The sequence below is a fragment of the Loxodonta africana genome, chromosome 5 (assembly GCF_030014295.1).
Source record: "Loxodonta africana isolate mLoxAfr1 chromosome 5, mLoxAfr1.hap2, whole genome shotgun sequence".
NCBI classification, from domain to species: Eukaryota; Metazoa; Chordata; class Mammalia; order Proboscidea; family Elephantidae; genus Loxodonta; species Loxodonta africana.
In genome coordinates this window covers 75,357,774-75,380,307 of record NC_087346.1, presented here as the reverse complement: position 1 = coordinate 75,380,307, position 22,534 = coordinate 75,357,774, and positions in this window count along the sequence as shown.

Below are 22,534 nucleotides of genomic sequence, written 5' to 3'. Positions count from 1 at the left end.
AATCACCAAAAAAAAAAAGAAGCCAAGTCTATTCCAACTCATAGCAACCCTATAGGACAAAGTAGGACTGTCCCATTGGGTTTCCAAGGAGCAGCTGGTGGATTAGAACTGCTGACCTTCTGGTTAGCAGCCAAGGTCTTAACCACTGTGCCACCAGGGTTTCAGTTAAATATTATTTATTAATTATTATTATTATTAAATTAGTAATGGGTGGCATAAACAAGTGCTTGACTGGTAGCTGAAAGGTTGGCGGTTCTAACCCACACAGAAGCTCCTCAGAAGACAAGCCTGGCAGTCTGCTTCTGAGAGGTCACAGCCTTGAAACACCTGTGGAGCAGTTCTAATCTAATGGGGTCACCATGAGTTGGAATGACTTGGCTTGACAGCAACTGATTTGGTTTGGGTTTACTTAGAATGGAGCCCTGAGAAAACAAAACGCGGGACTTAGATTTTTGGGCGTGAGGAGGGTCCTGGAAAGTTCTTAGCATAAAGTGTTCATAAGGGAGAGCACATGATCCGCTGAAAAGGGAGGTGGGAAACAGTGAGTGTAAAGGAAGTTGGAGCATCCAGAAGTCTAGCAGGATCAGCAGACTATAAACTTTCCAAGGACAGGGAATGTATTTGGTTCACTATTGTATGCAGGCTAAATGGCACAGTGCCTGGCACACAGTAGGTGCACAACAAATGTTTATTGAACAGATGAAGGAAAAAAAAAAAAAAAACAGGTCCTAAAATGGGGATTGGTGTCTATTCTGAAAGGGGAGTTAGAAGAGCTCCCCAAACTAAATTTGCATACCTAACCATTTATGCCTGAGCCCAGCCTTGCTGAAGATTGTACAGCTGTGGAATGGATGTGGGAGGTTGTGGAATTTCCTTTTCAAAGTCTTTAAAAACAAAATAGATTCTTATCCGTCTGGAAGGGTTCCTATGAAAAACAGAAGAATGATCTGAATAATCCCAATAGCCTCCAGCCCCTTTCTTCTTTGGGCTTTTTTTTTTTTTTTAAGTTTAAAGAGCTGCAGTGTAAAAGCGTAAAACTTACACCATCACCTTAGCAACAATAATCATTTGTTGAGAGCTTATGCTATACAGGCAATATGCTAAGTATGTAACAGTCTATAGTTCATTACAACCTTATGATATAGGTGCATTTATTATCACCTCTTTGCAGATGAGGCACCAAGAAGCTAAGCAACTTGCGCTGTGAAAGGTTGTCAGTGCACAGAGAAATTACTTTTGAGAGTTCCTGTGGATTTCACCCTGTAGTTGCGCAGAGCTCCTGCAGATGTCACTCTTCTCCTGTAGAATGGTACCTCTGGAGCGCTTGACCACAGCTTACACTATAGGACTGAGAAACAAGTGATTTTTAAGGTTGGTACACTATGGTTAAAAAAAAAAAAAAAAGGTTTATTAGCTATGTCTGAATTAAAGGCCCTAAATACAATATAAAAGAGCCATCTTGTTGGAAAGTCAGCTTTAAAAAGTTTTTTAGAAAGTGGAAAACCCGTTGACTAAGTTCACACACTTTTTGAATGGCTTTGCAGTTTTACCTTTATTCTTTAGTATAAAAGAGTATAATTTGCTGCCCTATTTTACTCGGGAAAACGGAAACAAAGCATGTGTTTTGATTTATCTCTCCCGTAGGCTTCCTTTTGAACTACGCTGTCTACCTCGTTTGTGACTTATTTTCCCTCTTTCAGAATTAACTGGCATAGGGTGACGGTTTGAGCTTGGGGAAATGAATACTTGATCAAATCTCACTGGTTTCTGGATGGAAGCATAGTTCATCAGTCCTACCTCTTCCGAGGCCTCAGCTTTCCTTCCCCGTACGTGCCCAGAGCTGATGTTGAAAGTACAACCGTTCTGGATCTTGCACTTAGAGGACAAAAGAGTAAAGTGGAATTAACAACATTCCCAGAAATAGTAGCTTCTTTATTTTCATCTGTTATGGACTGAATTGTGTCCTGCCAAAATATGTGATGGAATCCTAACCCCTGTGGATATAATCCCATTTGGGAATAGGGTTTATTTGTTATGTTAATGAAGCCACTTCAATGTACAGTGTGTTTTAAACCTGATGATGTAAAAAGAGCAGATGAGACACAGAGAGATACAAGCAAGCACAAATGGAGGAAAGACAGATGCGACGTGAGATCACCAAGGAACTGAGGAAAGCCTGGGGTTACAGAAGCTGAGATGAAGATCTCTTGATCGACAGAGAACCTTCCCCTAGAGTTGGTGCTCTGGATTCAAACTTCTAGTCTCCTAAACTCAGAGAAAATTAAGTTCTTGTGATATTTCTGTTACAGCAGCACTAGGAAACTAAGACTTCGTCTCATGATATTTACAAACATTCTTCCTGGCTTCATCAGCTTTCTTTATGCTTCTGGACAAATGTGCACATTTTTAGCCTTGCGTGTGGCTCTGGTAGAAATCCTGGTGGCGTAATGGTTAAGTGTTACAGCTGCTAACCAAAAGGTCGCAGTTTGAATCCACCAGGTGCTCCTTGGAAACGCTATGGGCCAGTTCTACTCTGTTCTATAGGGTTGCTGTGAGTTGGAATTGACTTGATAGCAGTGGATTTGGTTTTTTTTTTTTTGGTTTTGTTGGCTCTGGTGAAGCACTATATCACATCCAGTAACATTATCAGATTTTTTGGTACATATTAGGAGCCCTGGTGGTGTAGTGATTAAGAACTCGGCTGCGAACTCGAAGGTTGGCAGTTCAAATCCACTAAGTTGCTCCTTGGAAACCCTATGGGACAGTTCTGCTCTGTCCTGCAGAGTTGCTATGAGTCACAATCAACTTGACGGCAATGGGTTTGGTTTTTAATGGATATTTGAAGCATTTAAGATTTTATATCTAAGAGCTCTGGAATCCTTACATATTTCATCAGACTACTTGGTACAGCTCTGTAGTGAGTTCAATAGTGTATCCCCCCAAAGTTCCCCTCCAAAATATGCCCTAACCCCCAGAACCTGTGAATGTGACATTGTTTGGAAAAGGGTCTTTGCAGGTATAATGAAGTTAAGGATCTTTATATGAGATCATCCTGGATTTAGGATGGGCTCTAAATTCAATGACAGTTATCCTTATATGAGAAAATGATAGGGAGATTGGAGATAGAGACACAAACAGAGAAGAAAATGATATGAAGATATGAAGATGGAGGGAGAGATTAGAATGACGTGTCTACAAGCCAAGGAATACCAGGCATTGCCAGCAGCCACCAGAAGCTAGGACAGAGGCATGGAACGGATTCTCCCTCAGAGCCTCCAGAAGGAACCAAGCCTGTTCACACCTTGATTTCAGACTTTAGCCTCTACAACTGTAAGAAAATAAATTTGTGTTTTTTTTTAAAAGTCACCAAGTTTGTGGTAAAACTTAGAAAACAAGGTCTAAGACAATACTTCTTAGACTGTAGTCTATTGACCATCTGCATCCAAATCGTGGGCGTATTTGTTAAGACAAAACAAAAAAAAAGAAAAAACAGAAAGCAAAGTCTTTTCCCTACCTCTCTTCACAACGACAGAATCAGACTCTCTGGACAACTTCGTTTTTTTTTTTTTTTTCTACACATACTGTTTTATGACATTGGTTAAAAACCCCACGACATGTCAACACTCTCCCTTCTTGAACTTGAGTTTCCTGTTACCAGCTTTCCTGTCCCCTCCTGCCTTCTAGTTCTTGTCTCTGGGCTGGTGTGCCCCTTTAGTCTTGTTTTGTTTTATGGCATGTCTAATCTTTGGATGAAGGGTGAACCTCAGGAATGACTTCATTACTGAGCTAGAAGGGTATCCAGGGGCCATACTCTCAGGGTTTCTCCAGTCTCTATCAGACCAGTAAGTCTGGTCTTTTTAAAAATTCTTTTTGTGAGTTAGAATTTTGTTCTACATTTTTCTCCAGCTCTGTCCAGGACCCTCTATTGTGATCCCTGTCAGGGCAGCTGGTGGTGGTAGCTGGGCACCATCTAGTTGTACTGGACTGAGCCTAGTGGAGGCCATGGTAGATGTGGTCCATTAGTCCTTTGGACTAATTTTCCCCTTGTATCTTTAGTTTTCTTCATTCTTCCGTGCTCCCAAAGGGATGAGACCAGTGGAGTATCCTAGATGGCCGCTTATAGGCTTTTAAGACCCCAGATGCTACTCACCAAAGTAGAATGTAGAACGTTTTCTTTATAAACTGTGTTATGCCAATTCAGTTAGATGTTCCCTGAGACCATGTGGACGATTTACATTTTTAACCAAAAATTACAGTGATTCTCACCCTCACTAAAGTTTGAGAACAACTGAAATACAGTGGCCTTAGGAGCTAGCAGCTCCCTGAGCACAAATTAGAAGTTTTATGTTTGGTGCTAGACCCCAGCTGCTGTTCTTTTCCACTTGGAGGTCTCTTCAGTGTGCTCCCACATTCTTTATTGTCAATGAAAGGTTGCTCCCACAGCCTTTACTCACTAACGGTGATCTGAGATCCCCCAGAGTTCAGTGCATTTTAATAAAGGCCCTGCTGCTAGCTTCAGTGAACCCTACATGCCAGTGTGTTTATCCTGGATTTAACCTGGCACAGTCAGAACCTCACGCTCACCTTTATCCTCACTTTTCCTTCTACCAGGCAGGTCTCCCTGGCTATACCCTTTCCCTTCCATTGCTTACCTTGCAGGGGATAGATGGACTTTCAAGACTAGATCCATTGTCCTTCCTGAGGAAGGAAGGAGCAGTTGACCAGTCTCAGATTGCCTTACTTTCTAATTTGTTTGTTTCATATCAGCTTCTTGAAGTTAATTTTTGTCTTCTTTGTATCCCTGGTATTGAACTTAGTGCCTAGGACATACTGAATGCTCAGTAAATGCATGTTGACTCACTAAAAGATTAAAAAAAGAACACTCTTCCCACTTCTGTTCCTGTACATTAGTATAAACTCAGTAAAGTGAGCTGCTTGAAGTTAAGGCCCAAGGCTTCTTCATCTGTTAATGAAAATGAATGAACTGATGAACGCAAATTTGTATCTTTTACTTCTAAAACTTTCTGTATACCAATTTGAGCCACTAACTATTATGTGGGGCATGAAGAGTGGGGGCCATGCTTCATTCATGTTTGTATCCCCAGCTCTTACAGTATATGGCACATAATAGCACTTGCTAAATATTTGCTGACATAAAATTCAAGAAGTTACTCATGAATCATCCTAAGTACCTTATCTAGAACAGGCAGAAAAGACAGCCTCACTTTCACATATGTGTCTCGAATGTTCTCCCAAACAGTTCAAAGACTTTTCCTAGGTGCTACAGCTACTTAGTGGTAAAGGCAGGACTAGATAGAACTCAGGACTTCTTGGTATAAAGGAGTCATTCAGCAGCAGGACATAGGGACAGGGATGCTCTGCTGGGCCACCCCTGCAGGTCACCCCAGTGAGGGTGATATCAAAGTGCTCACTTTCCAGAGACTGACTGTTCAGTACTCACATGTCACCCCACCAAACACTTCTGCTTGCCCATCCTCCAGCTCCAGTCTAGAGGAGGAATCTAGGAGGACTTTGTAAAGATAAAACAAAAACAAAAAAACCCAAATCTACTGCTGTGGAGTCAATTCCAACTTGTAACAACCCTATAGGACAGAGTAGATCTGCCCCATAGGGTTTCCAAGGCTGTAAATCTTTATGGAAGTAGACTGCTACATCGTTCTGTTGCAGAGTGGCTGGTGGGTTCAAACCGCCAACCTTTTGGTTAACAGTTGAGTGCTTTAATCACTGCTCCATCAGGGCTCCTTTGTAAAGATTAAAGCACATTATATGATATTTTTAATATATGTGTTACTCAATCACAGGTGGAAAAACACCTTTTTGAGCGGGTTGTAATGCAACATACAGTAGGTAGGGGGCAATGCTGGCATACAATATAGATGAAAGACGCAGAATTCCAAAAGAGGGGACTTGGGCAAATTTAAGGGTTTTTTTTTTTTTTGGAACCAATTGATGGAACATTGTTGTGATAACAACAATAACAACCATCACCACCAATATTAATGACCATCTATTTCACGGCTGGTTTGTAACAGCATTGACTCTTTGAACCCAAACGTTCTGATTTTTAGTTCAGTATGTTTTTTTTTTTATGTTTTCTATTACATCATGACATAATTTCCTTCAATAGGTTTTTTTTTGTTGATTTAAAATAGTCACATTTTTTTTGCGGATTGTAAGAATAATATCCATATAAATATTAAAACTTACAGACATGAATGTTTAAGAAGGTAAAAATTTCCCTTATGCCAACCTCATCTTAGATACAAATAATGTTCACAGGTCAGTATATATTCTTACAATTTTTTATATGCATGAACTTATATCTATATTTTTAAAAGAAATAGAAACATATTATAGATACTGTTTTTCCCATTTAAAGCTTTATGCAGAGTGGACCTAGACTTGTTCAATGCATTACCTGGACTAATATGTTTTGCTAATTTTATGGCCAGCTTTTTTGGATTAACGTATGTGAGCTACTTTTACGTTTTGGTCCTGTAGCTTCTAACAATCGTTTTTCCTGTATTCTTTCCCAGATTAGCGGTATTGTGATTTTAGTCCTTTTAATTTTTAACACATGGTGTGATTCAAATCATTGAGTCTTAGCATCTGTCAATGATAAGATCATTCTTTTTAGTGGTATAAGGATGGTTGCCAATAATGTGGCACAATTTGGCTTTTCATTGTTATGTTATTAATGACTGCAATAGAGAACTTATGGGTAATACTTTTTTTTTTCTACTTAAGCTTCACTCAGTTTCCTGAAATCTCTTCTAAATTTCCACACAAAATTAAAACTAAGGAGATCTTACATTTTTCAAACAAGATTTTTTTTTCTATCCCCCCCCCCCAAAAAAAACTAAACCATTTATGCAAGTCTATCTACAAACAAACATTGCCGAGTCCTGCACACTTTGCCTGGCAGAGTCTTATTCTATTGTATATAAGGTCATCATGAGTTGGAGCTAACTCCGTGGTAACTAACAACAGCTAACAATACTCTCTCACGCCTGGAGACGTTGAGTTTTTTTGCTGCCATTACAATGGAATAGGGCAGTCTGGGGCAAGCAGTAGATCATGAGGCCACTGAAGTACCTAGTAAAGCTTACATGAAGAGTAGCCTTGGAAAGTGCAGTGATTGTCTTCTTGGATACTATTTCTGATGTTGCTGATTTAAGGATCTGGCTCTTTCCTTTGAACACTTTCTTTTTCTCTATTTATAACTTCTATTTATATTTCTTTTAACTTCAATTTTGGTGTGCATTTTTTTTCTAATCAATCTCGCTATCTATATTTAGGTATATACTATACCAATACTTGACTCGATGGCACTGTTTTTTTTTATACCAGTACACTAGTATTGTAAATATACTATGTCCCTGGATGGCATAAACAGTTTGCAATTGAATACTCACCTAAAGGTTAGTGATTCAAACCTACCCCAGTAACATGGTGGAAGAAAGGTCTAGCGATCCGCTGCTGTAAAGGTTCTAGCCAAGAAAATCCTATGTAGCAGTTCTACTCTTCAACACACAGGATTGCCATGAGTCAGAATCGACTAGACAGCAATGAGTTTGTTTTTTTTTTTGTAATTAGGACAGTAATAATTTATATATACATTTATACTATACACTACAGTATTGGATTCATATGTTTAACCTTTTTTCCTAATGATGGTACACAATAAAAAATATTTGAGGCCACTGTATGATATTATGAATTTCTTGAGGATGTAGGCATTTCTGTTCTTGATATCTCTAATTGCTTAGCACAATTACCTATAATAGGTAGCTAATAAGTATTGTTGGATGGCTGACAGGCTTGCTGGATAGATGGGTAAATGAGTAAATCACATGATTATGTTTTTCCTTATTACTAGGAGGTTGCCTTGAGTTACTATTTAGTTAAATACTTAGTGTACTAAGGACACAACTAGACTGTGGTAACTAATCTGAATGTTATCTTTTAGATGTTTTTAAAAAACTGATGCAGCTTGTCACATTTTTCAATAATCCAGCAGGTTGATGGATTACCACAAAAATGGAAAATATGACTGAGAAATTTTATGCAACTCTGCTTCCAAGAATTCATTTGTTTTATATAGCATAAGAATCATACCTAGGGTTTAGCAAATGATGTGATCTCTATAAAACCTCAAAGGTTAAATTTCTTTATATTTCTTCTCCGTTTGGTGAAGAAGTTATGTGATTAGAACAGTGCAATGATATGATCAGGACGAAGTAAGAGGAAAAGTTCTAAAAAGATTTGTGGGTCTCATTCAATCAAAATTTTACCTCTGTTGTTACGGACTGAATTGTGTTCCCCAAAAAGATATATTGAGGCCCTAATCCCTGTACTGTTGAGTGTGACCTTGTTTGGAAATAGGGTTTTTTTTGTTTGATGATGTTACCAGTTAAGTTAAGGAGGTCATACCAGAATAGGGTTGGTCCCAACCCCTTCTGAGTGGTGTCTTATGAAAGGGGAGAACAGAGGGAGACAGAGCCAGACAGGAGGAAGACAGGCAGTATATGAAGATGCATCTAAAAGCCAGGGAACACCAGGAGTTGCCTGGGGCTATGAGAGCTGGAAGAGATAAGGAAGGATCTTCCCCTAGAGTAGACTGAGAGAGCACGGCCCTGATGATGCCCTGAATTTAGACTTCTAGCCTCCAGAATTGTGAGACAACAAATTTCTGTTCTTTAAGGTCACCCACTTTGTGATAGAAAACTGAAGCATCCGCTAACATCAGTCTTTACTTCACTGAGGTAACAGTGATGGGTCCCTGTTCATCCCTTCAAATCCTCTCTCCTTTGATTGATTCTTTCTCACCTCATTGGCATTCTTGGTATCCATTTTTACCACTGTGTATAAGAGGGCTTAGCACATAATACCAAAAACCAAACCCAAGCCTGTTGCTGTCAAGTCAATTCCAACTTCTAGCGATCCTGTAGGACAGAGTAGAACTGCCCCATAGGGTTTCCGAGGCTGTAAATTTTTATGGAAGCAGACTGCCACATCTTTCTTCTGTGGCGCAGCTAGTAGGTTTGAACCACTGACCTTTCAGTTAGCAGCTGAGTGCTTAATCATTGTGCCACCAGGGCTCCTATTAGCACATATAGCAAGTGCACAAAAATATTTGTTGACCCATTAAACTCATTTCCATTGAGTTGATTCTGACTCATAGTGACCCTATAGGACAGAGTAGAGCTGTCCCATAGGGTTTCCAAGGAGCAGCTGCTGGATTCTCACTGCCAACCTTTTGGTTAGCAGCCGATCGCTTAACTACTGCACCACCAGGGCTCCAGGCCACAGTGCCTCTATATAATCTGTGTTTGTGTATACGCAAAGGAATATGTCTCTGATGGTGGAGGGTGTAACCATGGTGCTCACTAGGGCAGGGTGGGAACCGCATCGGGCTTCACGCTTTCTTTACCCACAGGTGGCTTGGACATTTTGATTCTGCTCAGTGCCACCCAGTCTGCCTGTTGTTAGGGGACTGGCGATGTTTTCTTCTTCTACCTTATGCTCCTCCCTTCTGCAAATAAATAAAAAGAAAAGATGAATATTATAATAAACCCTATGCTGTTTCTGGAGCCCTGGTGGCACAGTGGTTAAGAGCTCGGCTGCTAACCAAAAGGTCAGCAGTTCGAATCCACCAGCCACTCCTTGGAAACCCAATGGGGCAGTTCCACTCTCTCTGATAGGGTCTCTATGAGTCGGAATTGAATCGATGGCAATGTGTTATGCTCTTTCAATTAGAATTTCCCAAATCAAATTCAGCTTGGTGCATTGTTCAGGTTGTCTTATTTTGTGTAATTGTTTTAGTGAAATGGATAAAAACAGAAGAAAATTTAACTGCTATAAATGTAGGCATATTGTGGGGTTCACCTATGAGCTTTTTTTTTTTTTTTAAAGCTGTACGAGTTTATTTTTGTTGATGTGACCCTGTCTTCCCTCTTGCTCTTCTCTTTTTTTTTTTGCTTTGCTCAAATAATCACATATTAAACATGAATACTCTCTCTTAGTTTTAATACTCTGATTTTCCTGAACAATTTTACAAGAGAAGAAATGCACATTGAGGCAGAACAGTTTCTACTAGCAAGTGACGTGAACATTATTTATACTATCTTTTTTAATATTAACTTTAATTTTCCACAAAAAGGTTTTACATACCAATTATATGTGTCTGATTTTCCTTTATAGTGGATGGTTTAGCACCTGTTGAAAAATACTGAATATACCATGGACTGCCAGAAGAATGAGTATCTGTTTTGGAGGAAGTACAGCCACAATGGTCCTTACAAATGAGAATGGTGAGACTTCGTTTAGCTTACTTTGGATGTGTTATCAGGAGGGACCAGTCTCTGGAGAAGGACATCATGCTTGGTAAAGTCGAGGGGCAGTGAAAAAGAGGAAGACCCTCAATGAGATGGACTGACGCAGTAGGCTCAAACATAACTAGTATTGTGAGGACCAGGCAACGTTTTGTTCTGTTATGCATAGAGTTGCTGTGAGTTGGAACTGACTCACCTAGTAACAACAGCAATATGACATAGCTGTCCTGTCTTTTATGCTAAAAAAAGAATCTATGTCTTCTACAGAACCATAGTAGAGAGCAGTTCATTACTCAAGATCTAGAACATATGCTTTTTAGCCATTATCGGTACAGTTGCACTTTTTTTTTTTCCTTTATGTTTGTACCTATGATTGGTACAGACTCTAAGCCACAAGCTCAGGTAGTAAAAAGAAACAACTTTATTTTTCTAATGCCTGTTTAACTTCTATTACAACCTTTTTTTTGAAATTTGAGTAGCAGAAAATTAATTTCCATCAACTTAGGGAGTCCCTTCTCTTAGGAGTTGCCTTTAGTAGCAGCAAGATGTGATGTCGGGGAGGGGGTCAATACATCATCAAGCTACACTGGTGTCCCTGAGCTATCCCTCACCTTGGTCCACCATCAGTGCTTCTTGCTGTTTGCAGCAAAGATGATGTTTGCTTCATGTATGTGGGCCCTTCTGCTCTGTTGTTTTCTCCATCATTCCTAGGCCACTCTTGAATAAACTGGAATTATTCTGCTGTTCCCGTGCTGGGGTTTACGTAGTTTTATCCTGTAGCTATTTCACTTCTGGGATATTGATACCTCCCAGGACTTAACTAGGTTAATAGATTGTAAGTTTCCTCTGCTCTTGAACCTACTATCAAACCTACCTGGGGGTGTTGACATCTCTGTAGGAATTGGCCCAAGGAGCAGGTCAGGGTTCCTTACCCTGAGACACACTGATCCATGTTCTCATTATTTCTTCTCTGACTCTTTCCCTTTTTTCATCCTTGATTTGAAGACAAGGGGTGGGGATGGGGCAAATTCCTGCTTACACATACTGTTATCTCTGAGATATTTTATCCATACCTTAATTTTTTGTTCCCCTAACAGCCTAGACCAGTTGTCTGCAACTAGAGGATAATTTTGCTGCCCAGGGGACATCTGGCAATCTCTGGAGACATTTTGGTTATTACAACTGGGGAAGGAGAGTGGTGCCACTGGCATCTAGTGGGTAGAAGCTTGCAATGCTGCTAAACATACTATAATGCACAGAACAGCTTCCTCCTACCACCCACCCCCCCCCAAAAAAAAAAGAAAGAAAGAATTATCCAGTCCAAAATGTCAACATTACCAAAGCTGAGATTTCCTGGCTAAACCCTTGAAACAAAAAAAAGTTAGATTATGCTTTTTTCCAGACTGCTTTCCACTATCATATCCCTTTCTTGAGGCAGTGACCACAGAATACTTAGGGTTTTCAATGGGGGTGGGAAAAATAGACTATTATATCAAAGTTATTCTGCCCCTCGGAGAGAAGAGTACTGTCATCCATTCGTCAGTTTGCTGAACCGTGGTGGCTTGCATGTTGCTGTGATGCAACTAGTATTTCAAATACCAGGAGGGTCACCCATAGTGGACAGGTTTCAGCAGAACTTCCAGACCAAGGCAACTAGGAAGAAAGGTCTGGTGATCTACTTCTGAAAATTAGCCAGTGAAACCCTTATGAATCACAACGTAACATTGTCCGACTCACTTGCTTTGGATTCATTATCAGGAAGGATTAATTGCCAGAGGAGGACATTGTGTTTGGTAAATTAGAGGACCATCGAGAGAGAGGGAGACCCTTGGTGATATGGATTGGCACAATAGCTGCAATGATAGACTCAAGGACGCTAGTGATTGTGAGAATGACACAGGTCCAGGCAACATTTTGTTCTGTTGGACATAAGATTGCCATGAATTGGGCTTGACTCATTGGCAGCTGTATCGCTATCTAGCTAGCTAGCTGTCTCTATTGAAGAGTATTTCAAAATCTCCCCAAATTCCTCTCCAAATAAATAAATTCTTTACATTAAAATATAAAATAGAACATAGCAGGTATCTGGGAGTTCTGAATTGACAAGAAAGCCATACCACCTAATTTAGGAGAAACAAAATTCCATTTAGAGCCCCACATTTCTTGATTGATTACCGAGAGCTTAAGTGACTGAAGAGCACTGGGCTGAGAATATGCTGTATAGATGCCAGTCTTGCTTGTCTTACCAGCTGCTTGACCAAGCAACTTCACCTCTCTGGGTCTCAGTTTTCTCATGTGTTAAATAAAGACAACTAGGTTATCTCTGAAATACCTTCCATTGATTTTTTTTTCCCCCTATGACTTAGGACCAGATTGTGGACAGAAATACTTTTTTATGTACAGACTCTAAAAGATACTAATATGAAATCATCTTTTTTCATGTGTTTCTTCTGAAATATAGAGAAAAACTGCTACTTGCCCATTGAAATTTGTTCACCTCTTCTCCCATGGGGCCACAAATTAGGGTAAAAGGCTAAGCTGCTATAATAAAGACATCTAACAATACAGTGACTTACAAAAATGAGGCTAGACCACATTTTTCAGACTCCCATGTAGTAGAGTGTGATTAAGTTCTCACTAATAGAATGTGAGGTATCTAAACTCTGATCCCGGTTGTCTTAGTCATCTAGTGCTGCCATAACAGAAATACCATAAGTGGCTGGCTTTAACAAAGAGAAATTTATTTTCTCACAGTAGGCTAGAAGTCTAAATTCAGGGCATCTGGTTCAGGGGAAGGGGAAGGTTTTCTTTCTCTATCGGGTCTGGAGGCAGTTCCTTCTCATCAATCTTTCCCTGGACTAGGAGCTTCTCTGCGTAGGAACCCCAGGTTCAAAGGATGCGCTCTGCTCCTGGCACTGCTTTCTTAGTGGTATGAGGTTCCCCTGCTCTGCTTGCTTCCCTTTCCTTTTATATATTATAAGGTAAAAGGTGGTGCAGGTCACACCTGAGGGAAACTCCGTTTACATTGGCTGAAGGATGTGACCTTAGTAAGGGTGTTACAATCCCACCCTAATCCTCTTTAACATAAAATTACAATCACAAAATGGAGGACAGCCACACAATACTGGGAATCATGGTCTAACCAAGTTGACTTATTTTGGGGGGACATAATTCAATCCATGATGCTAATCCTGAAGGCAATGGGGTATGGCTCTGCTGTATATGAATTGTGTCCCCCCAAAATATACGTTGAAACACTAACCCCTGCACTTGTAAATATAACCGTGTTTGGAAAGAGGGTATTGTGATGTTAACGAAGCCGTACTAGTGTAGGTTAGGTCCTAAACCTGATCACTTCTGAGTTATAAAAAGACCAAAAGACACACACAGAGGAAGACAGATGCCATGTGAGGATTGCCGGCAAGCCAAGGAATGCCGTGGATCCAAGGAACACCTAGGCTACTGGTAAAGAAGGAATAATCATGGCTGAGATCTTGATTTGGAGTTTTAGACTCCAGAACTGTGAGAAAATAAATTTCTGTTCTTTAAAGCCACCCACTTGTGGTGTTTCTCTTTGGCAGCGCTAGAAAACTAAGGCAGCCTCTTTTGTGCTTTTCTCTTCCACAGGCTTGAGTCCATGGCGATTCATCTTCACCGATGCAGGTGACAATGATGGCCCAGAGGATGGTGCAGCAACAGGGCGAAAGGAATCTGGAACCTCAGATGACCCAGCGGAGCAGAACTGCCCCCGCTAAATGTCAAACCTCAAAACGATTTCATGAGAGACGCGAACTTTTTTGTTTAAAGTTACTCTGTCGCTGATGTCTTTGTTATAGAACCTTAGTCTTGTAGTCTAATTAATCAAGACATTCTCTACATAATAACCAAAATGGCAAACTTCAAAAAAATTATCTATACTAACTATGAGGTTCCAGTGGTGACTTTTGCGGCCTATTACTAAAATATGAGTGAAATATTTTAAAGAAAAAAGAAGCTAGAGACAAGATTAGGTCTAAATGAAGGAAAGACTGTAGTCCTGACCTTGTTCACCATCTCATCCTTTTTTCCCCTGGCCCTGTACCATTTTCTCTTCTAAGTTCTGTACTGGATAACAATCCTCATGATCCATTCCAGGTTGGCCTTCCTTGTTTCACGGATGACCTCTGCCTTCAGCGAATACTCAATCTCTTGATTTGCATTTGTTAAAAATTTAGGCTTAAACTAATATATTTCTTTACATATTACTCCTTTTGTAGCTTTTTCTCTTTCTGGCTTTAATACATTACTGGAACGTAGGGCATGTGACTGTCTTCCCATGTGTCGATGCACGATTGTCTACTGCAGCCGTTTGAAAAGAACACCTGGGGGAGGTTTTTCCCTTTACGCTGTGGGGAGGTAGAAGCTGGGGGAGGGGCGTGCTGGTTTAGAGCATTTTGGCTTTTATTGGAAAGGTGGCAGCTTCTTGCCCAAGATCTGCTTAAAAAGCTCACTAACGTTCTCTCTAGACAGTGTTCTCTCTGGCCATTTTTATAGCCACTTACCTGTAAAGTTACAATAATAATAAACTAAGTATTACGTAGTCCAGATCTTAACCTAATTCTAGCTGTGAACTGTTTTCATGTTAAATGGCAATTTCATTTGCTTTAACTATGCAAGCAAACGGTTTTAATTTAATTACCGGATCATGCATAACAGAAAGACTGAAAACTGAATATTCAATTTTCTGTATGTCCAAATGTGGACAACTAGGTCAATCCTTCTTCTATTGATTTTTTTTCCCCTTGTTTTAAAAGAAAGAGTTGATTAGCTGAGCTGTGATCTTAATGGAAGTGGCTTTTATCATCTTGCCATCCTTTCCTTTTAGCTTTCTTTTTACTTGGCAGAGGACAGCTTGCTATTTAATATTAAAATCCTTCCCAGGTGACTAGGGAGACTTTGGGTTGGAATGTTAGTTCAGTGATATTTTTCTTGAGCAGTCTGGGATATAACTCCCCCTTATAATTTTAAATTGGCCCTTTGGAAAGAAAACTCATTAGCAAGTTTTAATCTTGATATTAACTCATGCAGGGCTACATAACGGATTTTTATTTTTCAAGTGACAGAATAAGAGTTTAGCTCCATGCTTGCTGACTGTAACTTCATTCGGATTTCAGTAGCAGACTCACCTCTCTTCTGATGTTCTACCTAGGCAGCTGTAGATGGTTTCCCAGGAAGAAAGTCCCCAGTAGGGAACTTTCTGAAGAGTTGTTACATTTGCTCTGTATGTTCTCTGTGTTTTGATACACTGAGCAAGGAATGTTGATGAGACATGAGGCAGAACAGCTTGTTCCTCCACAGCTATTTTGACTTTGCAATGCTGGCAGTAGTTAAAAAAATAAAAAATAAAAAGTTTAGTGTGTTAACTAAGCAAACACATGGGGCTTGGAAGAAGGCTAGGGAACAGCTAAGCTATTCTTGGTATCAAGAACCCTATTGCTTAGGAACTTTTAATTCCAGTTCATGAATGCATGGTACTTGGAGTTCTACATTTCTCTAGATGTCCTTTGACTCCGGGGGTGTTAATAGGAACAAATGGTGTTGCTAATGAAGTAATATTCAAGTTGTGCTCAATAATCGAATTTCAGTACAAGGAAGGTGATTTAGTAGAAGAGATACTTCAAAGGATTCAAAGTGTGATTATGACAAAACTAATGAAAAGAACTGTGCATGCTATTTAGGCATTAACAAATACGGATTATCCTGAAGAAAAGGAGTATCAGTGATGGAGTTGGTTATACTAGGGGCACCGTTTAGTATTTTAGAAGAAGAATGTAGATTATAAACTTGGGTTTGGTATGATTGTTGCTGTTTTTTGTAGAAGTGACAGTGCGCCAGCTCTGAGCCAAGGCTTTGAGAGGCATGGAGAGTTTCCATTGTCTTCTCTTATGCTCCTGCCTTCTGTCTCGAGAAGAACATGCTACAGGCAGCCATGACTACTTTTGCCTAGGCCCCAGAATCAAGAGATACAAGGACCCAACCTGAACATGACCCTCTTTGAGGGTCTTCCTCTTTTTCACTGACCCTCTACTTAAGTAGACTGCCAGGTCCTTCTTCCTAGTCTGTCTTAGTCTGGAAGCTCTGCTGAAACCTGTCCACCAAGGGTGACCCTGCTGACATTTGAAATATCGGTGACAAAGCCTCCAGTATCACAGTAAAACGCAAGCTACCGCAGTACAACAAACTGACAGACATGTGATGGAGTTAAACTGCTAGGTATCACAAATAAACAGCAGATTGGATCTTGGGGTACAAAATTGCAATGTCTTATGTGGTCTTTTATGCCTCGGAGTGCCTAATAAAGCATATTGCATGTATTATATATTCAATACATAATTTGTTGGTTTTATAAATATGCTATTAAACTTCCATTTATACTCTATATAGCATTAATGGATCATCAGTGTTTAAAAACTAGACTGAAAGAACCATACGTAACAATAAAATGTATTCTGAGTAAAAACAAAAAAAATAAGCCAAACCCGTTGCAGTCAAGTGGATTCCAACTCATAGCAACTCTATAAGACAGAGTAGAACTGCCCCATAGGCTTTCCAAGGAGTGGCTGGTACATTTGAACTGCCAGCCTCTTGGTTAGCAGCCAGGTTCTTAACCACTGCACCATCAAGGCTCCAAAAATTCTGAGTCAGAAGATGCTTTAGGATTCTTTGGGGATAGAGAAAAAAACTTATCTTCGTGTATTGTTTGAAAATATTCTATTTATTTGAATTTGCTGGATTTGGCATAAAAAGATATTTATACGGTAGGAATGTTACTGAGGGCCCCTTCCTCAGTTGAACCCAACCGGATTCGTGCTGGCCGATAAGATAGACTATTGAGGCAGCCCGGAGTCACACACGCAAATTTATTTTGCCAGCAGCTAGCAAAAGGAGACAGTAAAGGCTACAACCTTCAGAGACTGACTCGCTGATTTGCCTATGAGCCAAGTATTTAAGCGTTTCAACAAGGAGAGGAGGAGGGGTTTTGATGTTTATTCATGAGGTTCTGGGCTGTAGAAGGGCGGAGATTCCTGATAAGGGGTTGGGCTATGCAAATACAGGTACACACATAGGATTTCTTAAAGGTGGAAGTTCTTCAATTCCCCTTGGCATAACTCATTATGGGATGTGATGCAGGCGCACTAGGTCCCTTTGTCACCTCGCTCCCTTCAGCTGGCACGGGAAGAACAGTGGTTGCCTTTACTTCTTTTGCACACACTCTGCTTCTGTGGAGTCCTGCAAGAACTACATTAACAGTTTATTTGCAACATTTCAGTTGGTACCACCCCTCAGCTAATACCTCTTGTTCACAGGGACTTGTGTGTTCTGTTCTGATATCCACGGGGTGGGTCAGGTTGATTATTCCACTCTCTGTCTTGCTTGTCTTTTTCCCGTCCTATGTGCAAAAAGGGGGAAGAGAGAGGGGGCACCCAGGCAGCCGTGCTCTAACCTAGTCCTGTCTCAGAAATATTATTTTTTTAACCTTCCTTGTACTTTCATGGAGGCAGCTCATTGTAGTAGAAAAACAGTGGACTAAGAATAAGTAGACCTAAGTTTTGCCCCTGGGTTTCTTTTTAGTAAGCTTATGATTTTGTGAAAGTCAATCTGGGCTTAGATTTCACATGCATTAGCTGTAAAATGTAAAGTTGGTTCCAGCTCTGACTATTATCTGAGATTTTTCCTGGAGTACCTGGGGAACCTATATCCAGATGGCACCTGAAGAGAGAGTTACAGCTTCCTTTTTTATGACGTTATGCTCTTTCCCTCTTCTGAAACCTCCTTTTTCTCCTTTTCTCAGTTTGGCAGACTTGCTCTTTAAGATTCAGTTCAAATGCTTTTTTTTTGTCAACCTACCCTGACCTTGGAAACTCTATGGGGCAGTTCTACTCTGTCCTATAGGGTCGCTATGAGTCGGAATCGTCTCGACGGCAACCGGCAATGGGTTACCCTGACTTTCTTAGACAAATTCCTACTCTTTACTCCTATGATACCTTGACATACCGCTACTGTAGTTCTTATTCCATTATGCGATAATACTTTGTGTCTCACTAAATTGTGAACAGTTTTTTAACCACAACTAAATTTTTATTATACTTGAAAAAAGAAATCAATTGTGGTATTTCATAAGCTGTATTTTTTTTTTTTTTTCTTTTCTTAATGTGATATGTGCTCATAGACTCTAACTAGGCACAAGCACTGTGAGGGGAATTGTCTTGATTGCCTATTTCCGCTTTTCTTCTCTAAAGATACACTAGCTCATAGGCACAAGGAGCCATATACAAGGTTGTTTATTTAAGCATTGTTGTACTAATGAGACAGGAATTATTTTATTTGTTCTTTAGGAGAGTAATAGCTAAATTCTTTTCCTTCCTCCTCCTTTTGCTTTTATTCTCTTTCTTCTTCCTCCTTTTTCTCCCCCTCCCATTTCTCTTCTACTCATATTCTATTAGTATGTCTCCTCCTCCTCCTCCTCCTCCTCCTCTTCTCCTTCTACTACTGCTACTGTTATCGCTATCACCACCCACAGCACCAACAAAACATTATCCACACCATCTCACCAACAACTATTTATAAAAAATCTTACTGTTTGGGGGTAGAGAATAGGGAGACAGTATTGTGGATGGTAGAAAAAAAGGACTTTTTATAATACTTATATATTTTACATTTCGGGAGGTAGGTAGCATATGATCAGGAACTGATGGTACTGAAGGAAGAAGTCCAAGCTGCACTGAAGGCATTGGAAAAAGACAAGGCTTCAGGAATTGAGGGAATACCAATTGAGATGTTTCACCACGTGGATGCAGCACTGGAAGTGCTCACCTGTCTATGCCAAGAAATTTGGAAGACAGCTACCCAGCCAACTGACTGAAAAAGATCCATATTTGTGCCCATTCCAAAGAAAGGTGATCCGACTGACTGCGGAAATTATCAAACAATATCATTAGTATCACACGCAAGTAAAATTTTGCTAAAGATTATTCAAAAGCGGCTGCAGCAGTATATCGACAGAGAACTGCCAGAAATTTAAGCTGCATTCGTAAGAGGACATGAAACAAGGGATACCATTGCTGATGTCAGGTGGATCCTGGCTGAAAGCAGAGAATACCAGAAAGATGTTTACCTGTGTCTTATTGACTATGCAAAGGCATTCACCTGTGTGGATCACAACAAACTATGGATAATATTGCAAAGAATGGGAATTCCAGAACACTTAATTGTACTCATGAGGAACCTGTATGTAGATCAAGAAGCTGTCATTCGAACAGAACAAGGGGATACTGCATGGTTTAAAGCCAGGAAAGGTGTGTGTCAGGGTTGTAGTTTATTTCTGCCTACTCTATGATATTTGGCTCCATTAAGGTAAAAAAAAAATTCTTAAGAAATTAGGACTTAGGTAGGACTATGTTAAATTAGGGCTATGTTGTTGTTAGGTACCGTTGACTCAATTTTGGGTCATAGGGACCCTATGTGACAGAGTAGAGATGTCTTTTAGGGTTTTCTATAGGGTCGCTTTGAGTCAGAATTGACTTGATGGCAACAACTTGTTATAGGATTCCCTAGGCTTTAAGCTTTACTAGAACAAGGGGATACTGCGTGGTTGAAAGTACGGAAAGGTATGTATAAGGGCTAACCATATCCTTTCATCATACTTGTTCAATCGGTATGCTGAGCAAATAATCCAAGAAGCTGGACTATATGAAGAAGAATGGGACATCAAGATTGGAGGAAGACTCATTAACAACCTGCATAATGCAGATGACACAACCTTGCTTGCTGAAAGTGAAGAGAAGAATTGATGCCTTTGAATTGTGGTGTTGGTGAAGAATATTGAATATACACCATGGGCTGCCAAAAGAACAAGCAAATTTGTTTTGGAAGAAGTACAGCCAGAATGCTCTTTTGAAGCAAATATGGCCTAGCAGCCATGCCCCTGTATTTTCTTCTAAGAATTTTATGGTTTTAGTTTTCACATTTAGGTCCTTGATCCATTTTGAATAGTTTTCATGTAAGGTGTGAGGCATGGATCTTTTTTAAATTGTGGACATTGTAAGTTAAAAAAAAAAAAAAACAGTAGCAATTGAGTTAATTAATATTTATTCCCAGAAAAGAGAACATCCTTTCTTCTGTCAGGCCTTAGGTTGAAAAATTTGTCATTCTAATGTATAGTTGAGGTGAGTCTGGATATTCTTGCAGCTTTAGTTAGATTAGTTGGCTTCAAGTGTTTTGAGGACAAAATCAGGACTTATCCTTCAGTAGGGCTTGTGATCTAAGCATAGGCAAAACTTCAGAGATGGATTTTTTTAGTTGCTAGAGATTTTTCTTTGCTTTCCCAATCCTGCCACTGATTGCCTTCACCTAAGGATTTCTTTCTTCTTCCTGCTGCTCTGCTCCCAGCCTATTGCATCTAGTGCCTTGCACAGATGTCCAGAGTCTTCAGGAATTTCTCTAAGTTCTCCTGCCTCATCCCTAGCTTCAGCCACGAATGCTTTGACCTAGGTGAAGCCCCAGGCGTTTTCAGGCAGCTCTTCTGCCCTGACCCCAGCCTTCACTGGGATGCTGTCTTGCCTTTTAGAGAAGTCCTCACATAACTCAGGGAATATTGCTCTTAGCTTTCTAACCTGCCTCCAAACTTCAGTGTAGAACTCCTATGTACTTAGTGAAGGCCTACAGTAAAGTGCTGGCAGGTAAATGCAGCCTCGCTCTGTGGATGGGGTTCCTTGGGAATTCAAATTGTCAAGCCATCCTTACACAGATATTAACAGTTCTTTAAGATTCAGATGGTTTCTCCTTCCCCCCCTTATGGTGAATTCCAACTCCTGCCACCGCATCAGGCACAAAAACATTCATGGGCCTTCTCTCTCCTAGAACAGGTACATAGCTAGATTTTAGTTAATTTAGTTTTATTTTTGTCCTCAACTCCCTTGATGGGCTAAAAAAAGCTATGATTTTGTGGCTTATGCTGCCTTTTTGTTTTTTAATATTAGGTTTGAGCAATCTTCTCTTGTTGTTGAAGCAAATTGCTGCATCTTTCTCCCACAGAGCAGTTGCGGGATTGAACCACCGACCTTTCAACTAGCAGCCAACTGCTTAACCACTGTACCACCAGAGTTCCTGCACCACCAGGCCTCCAATCTAGTACATAGTAGGCACTAAATGAATAGTTGTTTATGCAATGAATGAGATCTGAAACAGAACATTGGCTATGATTTAAAAATTTTTGACAAGCTTTAACATGTTCTTAAATATGTTGAGCTTTTGCATAAATTTAAGGACTGGAATATGGCTTACAAAGAGGAGTCCATAGGGCTCTGTGGATCTGCAGATGTATTCAAGTTTAATAAATACCGTGTTAGGAGATGAATAAAAGACTAATGTTTGTGTACTTGTTATGAGAAAATCTGAGTAGGAAGCTCCTATTTTCCCAGAAAAATCTCAGTTGAGAAGGAGAGATGAGGCTACAGGTCCTTGTTGTGCATTGCAGTGATGGTAGCCTTGCCTGGGCTCATACATGATGCCTGCCTTATTAGGGTTAATAGTAACATCCAGGGACAGAGCAACCGGCAGAGCCCTTCCCTTGTATTTGTACTAGAGTTCCAGGAAAGGAACGGAGAGAGAGTGAACTTGCTGTTTTAAAGAGTAATGATAACGTGAGGTGTGGAGCAAAAAAGATCAGGAGCTATGAGGATTAAGGACTTTTTTGCAGATTAATTATATGTACATGATATATGCGTGTGCCCAGTATATGTGTGTAGACCTCTCATCTCAGACCCTCTGAGATAATATCTGTGAAACTTCTTTGAATTAACAACAACAAAAAACATTTGTTGGATGTTTTCTATGTGTCTTTCCCTGTTTCAAGTTCTTTACACAAATTAATTTAACCCTTAGAGTAACACAATGAGATTGATGCTATTTTTATCCCCATTTTATAGGTAAGGAAGCTGAAACACATTAAAAAATTAAAAAACTTGCTCAACATTTCATAGCCTGATAGAGCTGGGCTTGAACCCAGGTAGTCATGATCTAGATCTTGTGCTTGTAACAACTCTGTTATTGTGTCTTCATAGAAAGTATCTCAGCGCATTCATTGTTGTTTCTGTTACTGTTGTTCTTGATATTACTTGAACCTAGTTTATGATGGATAC